This window comes from Anabrus simplex, chromosome 1, assembly GCF_040414725.1.
Source record: "Anabrus simplex isolate iqAnaSimp1 chromosome 1, ASM4041472v1, whole genome shotgun sequence".
Lineage (NCBI taxonomy): Eukaryota > Metazoa > Arthropoda > Insecta > Orthoptera > Tettigoniidae > Anabrus > Anabrus simplex.
In genome coordinates this window covers 1,011,432,557-1,011,450,454 of record NC_090265.1, presented here as the reverse complement: position 1 = coordinate 1,011,450,454, position 17,898 = coordinate 1,011,432,557, and positions in this window count along the sequence as shown.

The window sequence follows — 17,898 nt, the reverse complement described above, 5'->3', positions numbered from 1 at the left end:
TCTATTGGTGAATGCAAAAACAATTGTTTTGAAATGAGAAATTCCAAAAATAAACTCATGTGACAAATGCAAATTATTTGTAATGGCTAAACTGAGATATACAAATTGAAAACAACTTATTTCCGTATACAAAAGAGTGCGTTTTAGTGAGAAAAATAAGTAAGAAATAATGTGACGGTAATGACGAGGGGGTATGAGAGAGGGAAGTAATTATGAGTATTTTTCTTTCTTTTTACAATTTGTCTTACGTCGCACCGGCACAGATAAGTCATAAACTGCGTACTGAAACTGCGATCCAACTTGCGACGATTGTCGCCGTGACTCACGCTGCCGTGAAGAATTCGACGTGAGTCATCCTGCGTCACCTCACGGACCTGCGTCTAATTTTGCGGCCGGCCTTAGTGTAATGAAATACTGTTTTGAATAAATGTAATAGAAGATGACGCTCTGAGCAGCACAAATTTCGAAACACTGGAAGTTTGTACATCATCTCCACACAACTCGCTTCCTTTTAGATTTCCTTCCATTGTAGTCTACACGTTTCAGCACGTGACAGAAGGCTAACGAAGGATATTTGAGACATTTAGAGTCACTAACGCCTATGCCCCGTAATTTGGAAAGAACGCTCACACCACAAAGGACACAGTGAGTTTTAGGATCACAATCAAATAATTTAATACACTCACTGCACTTTACACTTTTCTTTGCCGCAGCGTAAATCAAGTAGCCAAGTAGATAACATACGAGATTATCGTCTGCGCTAGCTGAACTGTTATCATTAACTGAGAGATCTGTGAGGTCCGGTTCCATATCTGTCAGTGTAATGGTGCCTCTTATCTGTTCATGAATTCCTTATCTCCCTAATTCTACGTCTTTCATCTCGTGCCATTGATCTTATCTGTTGCGGTCAACAGCATCCTCACAGTTCGTTATAGAGGAAAGAATTCATTTTTCTGGTATACGACACGCATACACACTGAAGCAAATGGAGGTGAAAAGAAGTCTGGTTTAATTTTGCTCTTAAAACATACTTGTATACTGAAGACCAAAGGAAGTCAGCCAAATCTTGATGATGAGTAGAGTATGGCAGTGTAGAAGCAGAGATGGCTCTTGAGAGTTCACAACTATTGAGGTTATCGATTTCTATGAAGAGAAACCATTATCAAGGGCGCGAGTGAGATCGTCACTAATACTGGCGTGCAGCCTCCGGTGAGGCCTTTCTTTCGAGTTGGCCCTATACGCGACTTGCGCGCCTGTGATGAATAATTCTAATGTTGAAGACGGCACAAACTCCCAGCCCCCGAACCAGAGAAATTAACCAATGAGACTTAAAATCCCCGGCCCGGCAACGAATCAAAACCGGAGACCCTTGGACCAAAGCCGCGGAGCCGGATAGATCCGTCACTGCTTTACCACCAAAGCTACTGCTGTTATACCACCCAGCGCATGTTCCTGACATTTGGATTCCATGTAAAACTGGAGCTGTCAAGCGCAGGTCACTATATCAACTGCAAAGTAAAAGTACAAGCTTTTCGCCATTTTTCAACAACAAACATGCATCTTCATTACTGACTGTTATGCCCTTCAGCGTTCAGTCTACAAGCCTCTCTGAATGAACGAAGAACCTCCACAATCCTCAGCTTTCAACTAGATCTACAATTTCGTCCAGTGCTACACCTGGAAATATGAGCAAAATATTTCGATCGTAAGTAGCGCTATGTCGGTTTCCTGTTTCTCATATGATAACTATGATTACTATAGCATAAGGACAAAGGTCCTTCAACTTCTGCTCCTTGATCGGCGTGAACCCATGATATGCCTACTCAAGAATGTCGCAGGATGGTTTCCTCTAGATCGCTTCTGGACAAAAATATTTGCTTCTTCGTCGTAAGTGTACTTTAAGTACACTTCGTATGGTCGACCTTCTAAGACAGAAAATTCCCGTATTTACTTCACATCGCCTTATTTTTATTGGTATCGTGCATACAGGTGTGTTTCTGCACCACCTTCATTTCATGGACTGTGTGTATGGCTTGTCGGTGATTTTAATCATCCTAATTAATCTCTGAATGACCCACTGATCCGGAACATAGACAATTTGGTTGTTCTTATTATTATTTTCTTCATTCAGTAAAGGCATGCATGGAGACCCTTCATTTTATTTTTATCATTTGTAACTAAAGAGAAAAGAATTACTTACGGACAGTATTCGTAGGGTTGTCAATCATACTAATAATTTTTAACGTTCGTCTGGAATGCATAATAATTTAAGAACTTAACAGACACCAGAAAGACGTAAATAGCGATCACGGAACCCATTGTCATCGAAGCCACTCGTTACACTCATAATGATGACCGCTTCTACAATGGCACTGCCTTCGTGATGTCCAGGCCGTACTGTAACGAGCGCGGGAAATGAATCAGCTGATCGTTAGGGGGGGAAGTTTAGCACATGAGTTAGTAGCGTTAAACATAGATTTTCGCAGTTTTATTGAAATTTTTAACGATGGGCGCATGTTCACTCAGACATATGTGAGAATGAGTCGTCATCGACTGCATTATTAAGTGGAAAGTCGTTAATTAGTGAAGAAAACTTAGTGTGGGCGTGTAGTTTTGTGAAGCTATATGTTAAGAAAATCGTTCTTCAGTGTTTTAATTTTGTAGTTTATTTGTGTAAAGTTATATTTATAGTGTAAAATCAATTGAGTTAGTGCATTCTGTGTTTTATTATTAACCACGAATTGTATATACTTGAATTAAGATGATCAGTGAGGGAAATCACCATGCTGTGTGGCTGCAAAGCCAGTTATAAACAAGGAGAGTACACTCCGGTATTTGTGTTTCCTTCTGATGAAGAACGAGTTAAGTTATGGAAGAAGGCTATTCCCAGGAGAATTTAATAGTTAATCACAACACAGTTGTGTGTATCAAGCACTTTCCTGAAAATCACATCCTGAGAGAAATAAGAGTGTCCCGTCCAGATGGTGAGTTAAATTTTTGTATTATGTCATAAGCATGGGTAACATTAGGTAGGCCCTATATTTTTATGTAATCAGACCTACGGCTTATCTGAATTCTGTGTATTTGAAAATGCAAATCTTATTTATGAGTATCACCGAGTTCGATAGCTGCAGTCGCTTAAGTGCGGCCAGTATCCAGTATTCGGGAGACAGTGGGTTCGAACCCCACTGTCGGCAGCCCTGAAGATGGTTTTCCGTGGTTCCCATTTTCACGCCAGGCAGGGCTGTACATTAATTAAGGCCACGGCCGCTTCCTTCCCATTCCTAGACCTTTCCTGTCCCATCGTCGCCGTAAGACCTGTCTGTGTCGGTGCGACGAAAAGCAAATAGCACAAAAAAAGTATCAAACAGCAGTGTGATTTATGTAAATCTTATCTTCTGACGGATTCAGATCTTATTTATGAATTTATGAAGTAAGATATCTGAATTTCCTAAATCGAGGGGGCTTAAAGTATCCATCAGACATGTCAATACAACTTGGAATTGAGGTGTACAAAGTATTTTGTGTGTTAGTGTCAGATACATATATGATGGTATTTCTAAATTCAGACAATCCTAAGTGTGTCACAAAATCCTTGGTTTGGAGGCAATGCAGTTGGCAGATTCTCTAGTCATTTGTGACTGCGGGAAGAAATTGGAAGACCTGGCCGGACAGTGTATATATATTTGGGTGAATATATTTTTAAATAACTTTTCCAAAATTCACACCGACTTGTGTATTCAACAAAGTGCTTCAAAGAGAGCAGACCTACTCCATACTGGTGTAACTTCCCGTAAGAGGTCCAGGAAAGCTGCAGTGTTCATGGAATGGAAACAGTGAGGTACAGAAATAATTTATATTTGTAATAAATAGTAATTCGTAATTGGCTGCATGTTTTCTCTCAGTGTGTATGATGTAAATGTTCCAGTTGACCAGGAAATGGATAAAATCGCAATAATATGTATCAAAGTGTTAGGCTGTACTCACGCAAACGAACGTATATATGCGAGAAATAGAACGTTACGGAGAAGGATGTGCATTGTATGTCAGAATTAACAAATATTTGAGGATAGGTTTTGGTTTTATAAGGTGTTAACAGTTCTTTAAGTAATTTAAACGAGTGTGTTATTCAAGCGGAGCGTATGCGTATCTCCTTCAAGTCCCCCCAAAGCGTGACGTCATCAGAGGTATAGTACGGCCTGGACATTACGAAGGCAGTGACAATGGGCACATGGCTAGTGGCGGCCCTAAACGACAGCGGTCCTAACTGCTGCGAGAACGATAAACACCGATATACTTCGCACGAGTGTTTTACTGGGTGTGCGACTTGTAAACAGTAAACGTTTTCGTGTACAAACATGGTAACTAGAGTCACTGTTTTAATTGTGTTATTATTCTCCGAGGAGAAACATCGAAACGTGAGTTGCGACTCTTTTCATCCGTGAATGCTTTTTTTGACATGACTTACGATGTTCTTAAAGATCTATATTGCTGCTAAGTTTGGGGCGCTGGAGATACGATTTGTATACAGGAGAAAAATATTGAAGTAACGGTTTTGGCGATGACCGTAAGTCATTTTACTTAGATCCGTCGATACTACCTCGTATTTGTGACTTTTCTTCAATATTAAATATTTTCTTTCTCTTTTGTGACATCTTCACGGCGATGCTTGCCTTGACTATTTAACAGCCAGATTCATTTGAAATGTACAATCTACTGAAAACAAGAGTTTGAAAATAAGCGTTACATTGTTGTGTCAACAATCCTCAAACATCACCAAAATCAACAAAATCAACATTGGACGTTATAGCCGATATATTTCTCCGAAAATGTGATTAAAAAATTACGCCGTTTTATACGATATGTCGTACTAAGCGATTTTTTTAAAACGCAGTGTTATATAGGATCCAGACGGGACCATTAGATTTCGCCGCATCCAATACGTCATTAAAGGCGATGTTGCAATAAACGGTTTCGACTCTATTTCTATAATTGTTTATGAAACTGATTTTTCCGAAGATATTTGTAAGTCTATGAAAATGTTATAAACGCGAATATCTCTGTCATTACTCCTCGCGCGGTAAAGGTGCATGAAACAAAGAAGACCGGGCGAGTTGGCCGTGCGCGTAGAGGCGCGCGGCTGTGAGCTTGCATCCGGGAGATAGTAGGTTCGAATCCCACTATCGGCAGCCCTGAAAATGGTTTTCCGTGGTTTCCCATTTTCACACCAGGCAAATGCTGGGGCTGTACCTTAATTAAGGCCACGGCCGCTTCCTTCCAACTCCTAGGCCTTTCCTATCCCATCGTCGCCATAAGACCTATCTGTGTCGGTGCGACGTAAAGCCCCTAGCAAAAAAAAAAAAAAAAAAAAAAGAAGATTGGAAATTACATTTTGCACAACTATTATAGGCTATTAAGTTCAGTTCTCCTTTGCAGCTAAAGTAATATTAACGGAGAAATATGGCATTTGCTGTTTCGGTCCCCATAACATTGGTACGCCACTGTATGCTAATCAAAATAATATATAGCCTAGAGCAGCGGTCCGCAAAGTGAGAGAGCGCGCCCCACCGGGGGGGCGCAGAAGGTAATGCAAGGGGGTGCGGCTATGATCTGACTTAATTCACATTTCAATGTTAATACATTTTTATATCATACATGTTATTTCGCGTTTTGGCAACCTTATTAATATTCATAACTAGTAAACTTTCAAATCATAAAAATATTCTAATTGAACTGGCCGGCTCCATGGCGAAATGGTTAGCGCGCTGTCCGGGTTCGATTCCAGGCAGGGTCGCGAATTTTAACCATCATTGCTTAATTTCGCTGGCACGGAGGCTGGGTGTATCATAATTTCATCCTCATCACGCCTACGGGAGTCAAATCAAAAGACCTGCACCTGGCAAGCCTAACTTGTCCTCGGACACTCCCAGCACTAAAAGCCATACGCAATTCTTTCTAATTGAACTAAGCAACATAGATGTGAACTAGTGAAGAACTAATTAGTGACAAAGTTCCTAAAGCGAGTGAACAATTTATTCAAAACCCAAATAATTGCACATGCAACTATTAACATGTATGTGTTAGTTGTAATAGGCCTATTCAATCTTCGATACCTTTGAGGAATACAAATACAGGATTATTTTGCATAAAACTGTTGAAATTTGGTGAGATTTAAGGATATTATTTATTTTAATGTAATTAAAAGTTCTTAATTTGTTCTTTTCTTTGACGAATCATAAGCTTTGTTTCATGGTCATGCATAAATATACACTCGGGGTGCCCTTTCTGAGGCTGCGGATTTTTCACGTGTCTCAAGTAGGCCCTACTCGAAGACCGGCCGTCCGGTTGGGAAGCTGTCAACAAAGAGACTGTGTTCCCCTCCCATCATATTATTATTATTATTATTATTATTATTATTATTATTATTATTATTATTATAAATATAGACCAAAACAGAAGATCTCAATAGCCGTTTTTTTAGAGTAAAGTACGGATAGTATGGAGCAAGGAAAAATAAAGGGGAGCTGTAGCATATTTAGGTTCTGGAAGGGGGGGGTGGGGGGAGCGACATAAAATGTTTGCGGACTACTGGCCTACTAAAAACTAACTTCTTAGCTTTGTACTTCAGCGCTGGAATCGAGGCAACCACCGAGGCAGGCACACTACGCAAACGCAGTTAAGCAACATCAGGCGTGGTCACCCACTGGTTGGGTGGAAAACGTCCGCACATTTCTATTCACCGAGAACTGAACAAAACTGCATATTAAATGCGAGCTGTGTCGCCATACTGTCGAACAGAATTGCACTTTCCTCTCCAATTAAATTCTGAAATTCAGAACATTTCAAACCATCCATACCTAAGCATCTGAGGTATAGGCTAAACCATGCCGAACTCAGAATTTTCATGCTTTTTAACATCGTAAGAGGAGCGTTTAGACGCACAGGGTACGACGATATACCTCGCTGCGTATTCCCCCCCCTTCCTCCTTCGGGGAAGGAGCACAGTGGAGGAAACACAGACCAATGGAGAGATGGCCTAGAGTACTTAAAAACCGAGTGTCAAGAAATTCCGTCAATCTGCTTTCCCGTTATATGCAGACAAATACAATATCCAGACAGAGAGGGAGAATTGAACTGAGCGAATTTTCAATTTTTGCTTACCTAATCCGAGATTTTTTAAAATAGAAAGAAAACAAAACAGATATGAGGCAAACATTGGAAGTGTACAGAAAAATTGTCATTTTATTTATATAGATTTATATATGTGTCTGCTGACACTGGACTGGATGGAGTATGTTGAGGAGCCTACAGCCTCCACGTTGCGAGACACTCACTGTTGATCAGCATTTGTAGATTACCTTGTAGATTGCCTTGGTGTGAAATAGCTTACTGATATGTCACTAGCGTCTGCAGTTCGAATCCCAGTAAGGCAATTACAGATTTTCGTAATGAAAATACCTGTCTGAGTAGCTCAGAGAGCAAAGAGCTAGCTTTCTGAGCATATGCTGTCCGTTCAGTCTGGTGGATTTGGAGGTGCTAAAATACACCAGCCTCGTGTCGGTAGATTTATCTACACGTAAAAGAACTCCTGCAGGACAAAATTCTGGCACCTTAGCCGTCTGCCACAAACCGTTAATGTACGTAGTTATTGGTACGTAAAACCGCCATTATTATTATGGTATTATTATTATTATTATTATTATTATTATTATTGTTGTTGTTGTTGTTGTTTTTTAGTTCCGTTTGGGCCCGCTATGGATCACGTGGTTCTTATCTCTAGCAGCTTTCTTCTTCGACCAGTACTCCTTCATTCTTGCACTGTGAATGTCTTTTCGCTCCTGACTCCATTTCACACCTCCTTCCGGACGTACTGTTTTTTCTGTTAGTGACTGGAGAGAGTTTGATGTTCTGATCAACGTTCTGTACCTATTCCTGTCATAAATTTCATTGGGAGCAATGTCCAATTCTTGAAGGTCTTTTCTGACGAGTCTTGCCCACTTGGCATTAGTCGCTTTCCCTCTAGAGATGGTGTGGAAGATTCTGGAGGTGAGCCTCTGATTGTCCATTCTCTTGACATGACCATAGAAGTTCAATCTCCTCTTTCTCAAAAATTTTGTAAAGCTCTCCAATTGTTGGTACAGTTCGTTGTTGTGCCTGATTCTGTACTTGCCTTCTTCTTTAATAGGGCCCACGACTTTTCTCAGGATCTTCCTTTCCTTCAGCTCCAGTTTTCTAAGTTGCCCTTTTCTTACTATGTTTACGCATTCTGAGGCGTATAGTACTGACGGTCTCACTACAATAGTGTAATGCCTGTTATTATTATTATTATTGTTCCGGGATATCTGTGGAAAGCCGAGAGGTGAAAGAAGGTGAGGGCTTGAATGGGTCTAACTACAATATCAAAAATAAATTAAAATTTTAACAAAGGTTTCAATATTAAAAAACTTAACAAATTTCCACTAGGTGGAATAACAAAAAAAAGACAGGTACAATGCCAATCCTGAAACGAGACTTGGAAAAATCCAAGATTCAGAACTTTAACAATTTTGGGCTTAAAGCCCCTAGTTTTACAATTTCTGAGCTACCAGCTCAAGTTTACAATTCAAAATGAGGAATAATTTAGTCAAGGGCAGAAATCCCCTAATTCAAAAGCACTTGCTCCCTAAATCACAATGTCTAGCGTTCCAGAGGCACCCTTCACTATTACAAAACTTTGAAAAGAGCTAACAAGCTCTCAGTTTTTTGCAGCCCACTCAAGGCAACATCCAAATCTGACAATCTCTGGCCTCTCAAGGCACTATTTACAAATTGAAACAGTTTTACACAGGGGTATCTAGTACCCAACCTACAGGGCCTTTGCGAAAAACAACAGGTTAAATAAACGGCCCGAACACAAACTGAATGGAGGCGTACACTGCGCTCCCAGATAATGAAAAATTAAAAACATACAGGGCTCTCGGCCGATGAAACTTGGGCTAGTCCCAAACTACTGAGGTGGCTCGCATGGAAATAACTTTAATACATTACAGAAACGAAAGGTTGCGAAATCGTAGTCACCTCAAACCAAGATGAAGGGGAGCTCGAGAGGGTAACTCACTCTCTATCCCCGATTTACAGTTAAAAATTTATGAAATTTACAGTAGCCGAAAGAAGATTTACATTTTAGAAAAGTTTGTTACATAGTTAAAAATTCGGACCTTCCCCTCGGATACATTTGTGGAGACAGCAAGAAAGATAGAAGTTACGTGCCATTACCTTGTAGATGTTCTGCCGGCCGAAGAGAGAGGCGCCCCGCTCCTGCCTTAACACACACACTTAGAAAGACGGCGATCAATTGACAAGGAAACATGAAAAACCACAGTTTATATACCCTCAGGGAAGGTTCGAGAGAATTTAGGACTAATCAGGACACACACTCTTAATTTTTATTGGCAAATTCAAAGTGAACAAGAAATGCGGGATTGGTTGAAAATTAACTACAAAATTTCCTGATTGGCCAGATTCAAAACTGGCGTAAAGAAAGAGAAGTTTTCGCCAACCCAAAAATAAATGAACGTAGATTGTTCTGTAAACCTAGAAATACGAAACTTCTTTAAGTTATAACTTCTTCTACCTTGCACCAGAGTGCATGATCATAGTTTTTGGTAGTGACATCTGTGGAAAAATGTCCAAACTTCTTGATGCATAGCAAAACAAAACAAGGAGAAATTCAATCAGTTTAGGAAACTTCACAATAACACAATTACTTAATATTTCCGTTTAATGTTCCAAGTTCGTGTAGTATCAGTTTCACCTTTTGATCGATAGAGGAGTTTATTAAGGCGCTTATTTTGAATGAGCGGAGTTGAGGTGTACCTCCCGGTTCAATTATTATTATTATTATTATTATTATTATTATTATTATTATTATTATTATCTAGACTGTTCTCCCAGCTGCCTCGGATCGACACTAATGTGGATTAAACCTTATTTTACGGTCGGATGTTATTCCTCACACCACCCATGCGTGGAGGGATTCTTTGGCAATGTGATATGCTGCATGTAAATAAAAATGTGTATTAACGAATGCTACACAACGCCACTCGCTTCGTTTAGCATATGAATGACTGGTGACACGCTGCCGCGGCAAAGCTGAAGTTCTCGGCCGGCACTGTTGCCTGTTTATTGCAACTTCATTTCTATGTTGAAAAAAAGTACCACCACATTAAAAAGGTAGACAGTTAAACTGTCCCCGAGGAAACCATTAGTCGTGGGAAACTGGGAGAACAGTCTAAATAATAATAATAATAATAATAATAATAATAATAATAATAATAATAATAATAATAATAATAATAATAATAATCTATATTAATGGGAAATAATGATCAATAGAAGTATAATGTTTGCATCGATGTCGAATTAGCAGTCCGTAATCACCAGACAAAATTCACTGAAACAAATTCAATGCTAACTAAAAATCTGTATTTTCAGAAGGCCGAGTTGAATTAGATATCTTTGTAATCTCTATAGTCTCTATAGAAATACTGAAGGATTTATACTGAATGATAACTTCCTTACAGTAAGGGTTTTCCTTCTTTTCTTTTGTTGAGGAAAATATAGGCACGTGTATTCGTGTAAGTATAATGCATATAACAGGCTTTACCACCCGCTACGTACATACGTTTTATATTATGTATTATGTTAATGTATCATAATCATTCCTAACTCCCGTATTAGAGGTATTCCTCGTTACAGAAATAAAGCATTTGTTTCACGTATACTTTTGACATTATTTTCATCATTTTTTGCTAGTGACTTTAAATATTCTCAGCTCATTTAGAAATGTGCTTTTATATGCGTCTTTTTTGTAAGTGACCGATGAATCACCTTCAAGCTGTTGCTTTGAGCACACAAACATATGTAATCTGCTCAGACCAGACTTTGACCCCGCAAGACGCAGTTATACAAAGAAATGATCTCGTTGAGAGACATTTGATTTACTCCCGTTTCCTGGTAGTCTTGAACTTCAGTGATAAGCCAGTGAATATGTACTGGAGTTACAGGAATAGGTCTACGAATATGAAGAGCTCATTCGTTTATTTTCTTTGTTTTAATCGGCCTGAACATTTTGCGGTACTATTAACCGGTTGTTTACTGAAAGTGATGTCCTGGGCTAGAAGCATAACCCACCCGGGCGATTTAATAATGACACAAATAAAAATCAGCCCAAAACGTACTCGAACCTCAGGCTTCTCGCGGAGTAACACCGTACTTGATTGTTCCTCACCACGGAACATTACAAAATTCTGCTACACACAGATTTTTCATAGGCCTTTTCTTAATACACATTGATTTATGTCGTACCGACACAGACAGGTCTTATGGCGAAGATGGGATAGGAAAGGGCTGGAAGGAGGAAGGAAACAGCAATTTGCTTTACGTCACACCGACACAGACAGGTCTTATAGCGACGATGGGATAGGAAAAGGCAAGTTTAAGAGTGGGAAGGAAGCGGCCGTGACCTTAATTAAGGTACAGCCCCAGCATTTACCTGGTATGAAAATGGGAAACCACGGAAAATCATCTTCAGGGCTGCCGACAGTGGTGTTCAAACCCACTATCTCCCGACTGCAAGCTCATAGCTGCGCACCCCTAACAGCACGGCCAACTCGTTCGGTTTGCCTAGGCCTTTTGCGCTGGATACCACTTTCTTGCCATGGAAATTCAGAGAAGGAAACACTTTGTGCTTTAAATTATCACGAATTGAATATATATATTGGTAAGTGAAACATTGCACGTGATATTACGTAGACTGAAACCGATAAAAATGCTTCGTACCCTTGCTGGTTAAATTCATATTGTAACCGTTCAATACCATACTAAGAGATATGCCATGATGGCCAGGAAGACATATGTGCCGTTTTCCGCATCATTCAATGAAATATTTGGTCGTAACAAGCATTTTTTTTGCTAGGGGCTTTACGTCGCGCCGACACAGATAGGTCTTATGGCGACGATGGGATAGGAAAGGCCTAGGAATTGGAAGGAAGCGGCCGTGGCCTTAATTAAGGTACAGCCCCAGCATTTGCCTGGTGTGAAAATGGGAAACCACGGAAAACCATTTTCAAGGCTGCCGATAGTGGGATTCGAACCTACTATCTCCCGGATGCAAGCACACAGCCGCGCGCCTCTACGCGCACGGCCAACTCGCCCGGTAACAAGCATTTTATGCCTGGTTCGGGATACGAGCGACGCTGCACGAGCTCGAAGGTTGAAGCTCTAATTGTGCGCACCGAGAGGGAGAGCTCTCAGTACAGCGAGACCTTGGAATTGCGCTCTCTATCGTGCAAGCGAGTGAGAAGTACGACACCACGTTCAACTACTACCTACATCAGGAAGCGGAGTTAAATTTACAAGGTTCTAATTTGAGAGCTGGATATTCTCAATTATTTCACTCCATATTCTTGGATACCAACCCACAAATTACGCGCGTGAAGTAATAATAATAATAATAATAATAATAATAATAATAATAATAATAATAATAATAATAATAATCATAATAATAATAATAACAATAAAAATTCGTCACAAGCTTGAGAAATTTACAAGTCAGGACTCAATAAACTCAGCATAATTTGCAGTATTTGATCATGTGAGAAAATGAATTATTTATCGAGCGCATTATTAATGACGTACTTTAGACAGAGATGCTGAACCCATAATTCTACCCTGCTAAAATTTGCAACTACAAGTGCAACCGTAATTCTTTATTGCAAGCTTATCTCACATTCCGTGCCATGAGAACTCGCCGTGGAAGCGAGCGAGCCACCCTCGATCTCGGAACACTTCGATTGACTTCGAGTAATAACTAATCAACTTCAACATAATAAACCTCCATTGCAAGAGATTTCGGCAATATCATTTACCAAGAAATAAATAATTAAGAATTTTAAGAAATATTTAATGAAGCTGAAATCCACAGAGTGGAAATGTATGTAATTAGACTTGGAGAAACCGGGCGAGTTGGCCGTGCGCGTAGAGGCACGCGGCTGTGAGCTTGCATCCGGGAGATAGTAGGTTCGAATCCCACTATCGGCAGCCCTGAAGATGGTTTTCCGTGGTTTCCCATTTTCACACCAGACAAATGCTGGGGCTGTACCTTAATTAAGGCCATGGCCGCTTCCTTCCAACCCCTAGGCCTTTCCTATCCCATCTTCACCATAAGACCTACCTGTGTCGGTGCGACGTAAAGCCCCTAGCAAAAAATACCTGGAGAAAACTTGGCATCCATACTGGCAGATTAGATACACGTACCAAGTCCACACAATCCAAATGCGCGCGAAATCATCTGCACGAAATTAATTAACTACGACCATTACACGCACGGTAAAAATCAACAAACAACACCATCATGGCTTGGAAATAAGGTGGAATTTTTGCGGTGAGTCTCAAAGAACTGTAAATTACTGTGTGTCTTTGTAGTCAGTGAAGGGAACCGCAGACTAGCCAAGATAAGCTTCAAGTCTCATATCTTGTGACCACCTGGCATAACAAGAGGTTGAGAGCGAGGGAAGTTCTCAAGGAGAGTCGAGTTTTCATCGAGGAACGGTGTAGTTGTACATATTGTGTGCATCTAGAATAATTTGTTATTTACGCATGTTAGCTAAATTAAAGTGCTTTTTTTTTTGCTAGTTGCTTTAAGTCGCACCGACACAGATAGGTCTTATGGCGACGATGGGACAGGGAAAGGCTAGGAGTAGGAAGGAAGCGGCCGTGGCCTTAACTAAGGTACAGCCCCAGCATTTGCCTGGTGTGAAAATGGGAAACCACGGAAAACCATTTTCAGGGCTGCCGACAGTGGGGTTCGAACCTACTATCTCCCGAATGCTGGATACTGTCCGCACTTAAGCGACTGCAAAATTAAAGTGTAGAGTCTATGTAATTATAAGATAGAATAAAAGGAGAAGAATGAGTGGCTAATTTCTGATACGAGCTGGCTCTAATGTAGCCAGGATGACCTCGGAAGCTACGGCGCAGTTACAAGGTCTGTCTATTTTGAATGTTATGTTTTGTAGTTAGAACTGTAAATGCTTGTCCCATTAAATTACTAGGTTGTGTGTATAAAAATTAAGTATATTGTGATGTTGAAGCGAAATGTCTATTAGTCGTGTCAGTGCGTGAATTTTTAAAAATGTGTTTAAAATAATAATAAATGTTATGTTTTGTAGTTAGAACAGTAAATGCTTGTCCCATTAAATTACTATGTTGTGTGTGTAAAAATTAAGTATATTGTGATGTTGAAGCGAAATGTCTATTAGTCATGTCAGTGCGTGAATTTTTAACAATGTGTTTAAAATTTCTTTAGAAAAATGTAATATGCGAAGTTTTGAATATTGTACTGAAAATCAATTAAATATGTTCAGGATATTAATAGTTACAATAATAATAACGTTAAAATGGTCATGGTGAGCGTGATAAAGTTTAATATTAAATTAATGAAAATAATAATAAATAATATCCACGTCAGTATAATTTTTTAATGATAAACTATTAGCGGATTGCTGAGAAGAGTGGAGAAGACGAATTGCTGCCAATCTTAGGATTGAGAATTAAGAAGAAGAAACTATGTGTTCAGCCGTAATCTTAAGTGAAATTTGCGATTTATACCGAAATCCAGTGAAGTCTGATAAAGTTAACATTTATTTTTGGGAAGCTTAAATTTTGTGACACCGTGTATTTGTGATACAGAAAATCACTGTATGCTATTTTGCTGTTGAGGTCAGAAAAATGTAAAGAAGTCGATTGTGAGATCCTTATAAAGTTACTGATCATGGAATTACGTATATTTGAAAAGTTTCGAACAGGAAGAAGTGGATTGTAATGAAAATGGAATATTATGAGAACAGTTAGGAAGATGTTGAAGCCTGTATTTTATGAGTGATGTATAATGAACAAGAGGCTGAGGACAATAGGCCCTGTTTTTCTAAGGAGAAAAATTTGTGTGACAGTGTGTATGTGAAGAGGTAATATTTCTGAGACAGGCTGTGTAAGATGACGCTGTCCTGTAAGCAATCCGGAACAGTTGACTAATTTAATAGTGGTCACAACCCAAGTGAGAGCGTTGTAACGCTTATTTTAATTACAGGGCGATGTTCTCCCATGGTCACTTTTTATATGAGACCGTAGGTCTTGGCAATTAAGTCCAAGTGATGATTCCATGTAGTACCAGCATAGTCCTTTTTGTGATATTCGACCTCACGAACAAAATACATTCTGACACACGGTCAAAGTAATACTTGATCATTGTAAACTGAATTCTATTCTGTATTTTTACGAGACGAAATTATCGTTGACTAGAAACATTGCGGATGAGAAAATTGAATGTTATTATAATGAGAGTGTAGCTTGAGTAGATTGATGGAAAGTTGCTTCACTGGACAGTTCACAGTAATACATGTTTGGAGCAGTGAGATGTTAGGCCGTTTGGAGCCTCAGGCTTGAGTTATGCTGTGGATCTCGTGATGGTGGTGGTTACTGTTGTCAGCGATATTAGGTAAAATCATACAAGAGTTGATTTTTTTACCGAACCTCACTGCATGTGTTGAGATTGAATTGAGAAATGGATTAAACTATTCGGACATGTTGTATAATTTTCGATTTCACACTTTACTGCAAGAAATGAACATAGTTATATATTTCCAGGTTCGAGTTCATTCTGTGGCGAGTTTCATTTCATTGTGTTAGAGTGTCAACGAGGATTAGATTTAAATACCCGGGATTGTGTTTTAAGTTTAGATTTCGCCTGACAGTGTAAATGATTTGTAGACATCCTAATGTAGGCTCAACGATATATTTAGGATGCTGCGCGTATTATATAAATATACGGATGTGTAGACACTACATAGGCTCAACGACAGGATTAGGGCGTCGTCTGTATATAGTCAAGTCATAGGTTAGTCATTTTTGCGAATCGACTTGAACGATGTTAGTGTCTGCAGTAGTGAATACGAATGTGAAGAGTGTTAGCAGGTATTATCCAGGCCATGTTTCGGCATAATTCTCACTAGCCAGAAGGTGCTCCCCATAATAGCGTTGCATTAGTATTGGCATGAATGTGAGGGTTATCCCACATGGAAACCTAGCTAAAGGAGACTGCTTAGCCGCTCGTGTTCAAATTCGATGTCCGGTATCTTATGATAGTGCCATGTGTTGACACTTAGTTGATATTTGTTGGATTTAAGCTACGAATGCGGTTTCGATTCGTCAGCTGTTAATATTTTTTTTTCAATTTTGGTTATTTCACTTTATTGTAGATGAGACGTTGATCTACCGATAACTTGTAGTTTAGTTTAATGGGAGAAGTGTAGGCAGACATATTTGTAATGGTAGTCGTAGTTATAGAAATTGGAAGGATATCCTTTATTTTGTTAATAGTGTGGACTTGAAATATTTAATAAACTTAACGACATAACCGTTTATGACCTGAAAGTTGGTTCAGTAAGAACATTTTCAAGTGACATCACTTTTATCTAACTTCAGTGTTTGGCATTTCTTCTAAATGCATAATGAATTAATGTGTTCCTGCATATCGCAATTTTGTTCCTTCGGGACGACGTAACGTAAGATCCCCCAGATCAAGTTGTTGTTGGTTACTTCTGAACATCTGTTTGGGGTGATGCATGTTTCAGCATCGGGATTAGTCTGTAACTTAAGGATGTCACGAGATGACAATAAATGGTGGAATTTTATTTAGATTGTGATAATTGTTGTTAGCTTGTAGTGAACACCATGCTTTCTGGTAATGTTTCTCCACCTATCCAAAGCAACTGATAGGCGATTTGGTTCGATTAAGGGTCCATTCGGGGGATGTTCCAATATCCGATAGGATACTAGACCGGCGGATAACCTTAATTAAATATAAATCTGGAATTCTAATTGTTGAAGGTCAGATTTTCCACGGATCGTGTGGATTAACTCTCAGTTATCGTTTAGATTAATGGTGCCCGATTTTCTGGTTTTTATTCTCGTTTTCTGATTTTTGCTGTCCACGAATTTTATACATTTTCATTCTTTTAAATAATGTCGAACAATAGTATTAACAGAATAACACTCACGTTATGTATTATGACATAATGGCGAGCAGTTCTACTTTTCTCATGTGACCCCCAGTGACGTTAGGGAAGTCTTCAGTGAAATAAAGTCAGGGTCCACTGGCCATGATTGAGTCAACCTGTCTCTTTTAAAAAGAATCATAGATATCATACTTCCAACGGTCACGCATATCATTAATAACTCACTCATGACTGGAGTATTTCCTTCGAATTGGAAACATGCAATCACTTAAAATTTTTACAACGTTTTAACGCAACAACCCCAACAGACCCGAAGATTATCGTCCTCTAACTATCCTTCCTATATTAGGAAAATTGTTGGAGAAAATAGTACATAAACAAATGACTGAATATCTTATACAGTACAACTTACTTGGCAAATATCAATCGGGATTCAGACAAAACCACAGTACTACCACTGCATTAGTTAAAGTGACAAATGACATGCAACTAGCGATAGATAAAGGACAAATGACTATACTTGTTCTCTTAGACTTAAGCAAAGCCTTTGATTGTGTAGATAGAGACATATTACTCGCTAAACTTAAGGCGCTGAAATTTTCTTACAGCACTCTAACCTGGGTACACTCCTATCTCAGCGATCGTCAGCAGCGCGTATCAGTGGGAAACGATACATCTTCGTGGCAAACCACTAAGATGGGCGTGGCTCAGGGAGGAGTATTGTCACCACTTTTGTTCTCATTGTACATGAACGACTTATCCTAGACGCTGACCAATTGTAAATATCACCTGTATGCAGATGATATTCAGTTATATATTCACACAAAGCCTAATGACTTAA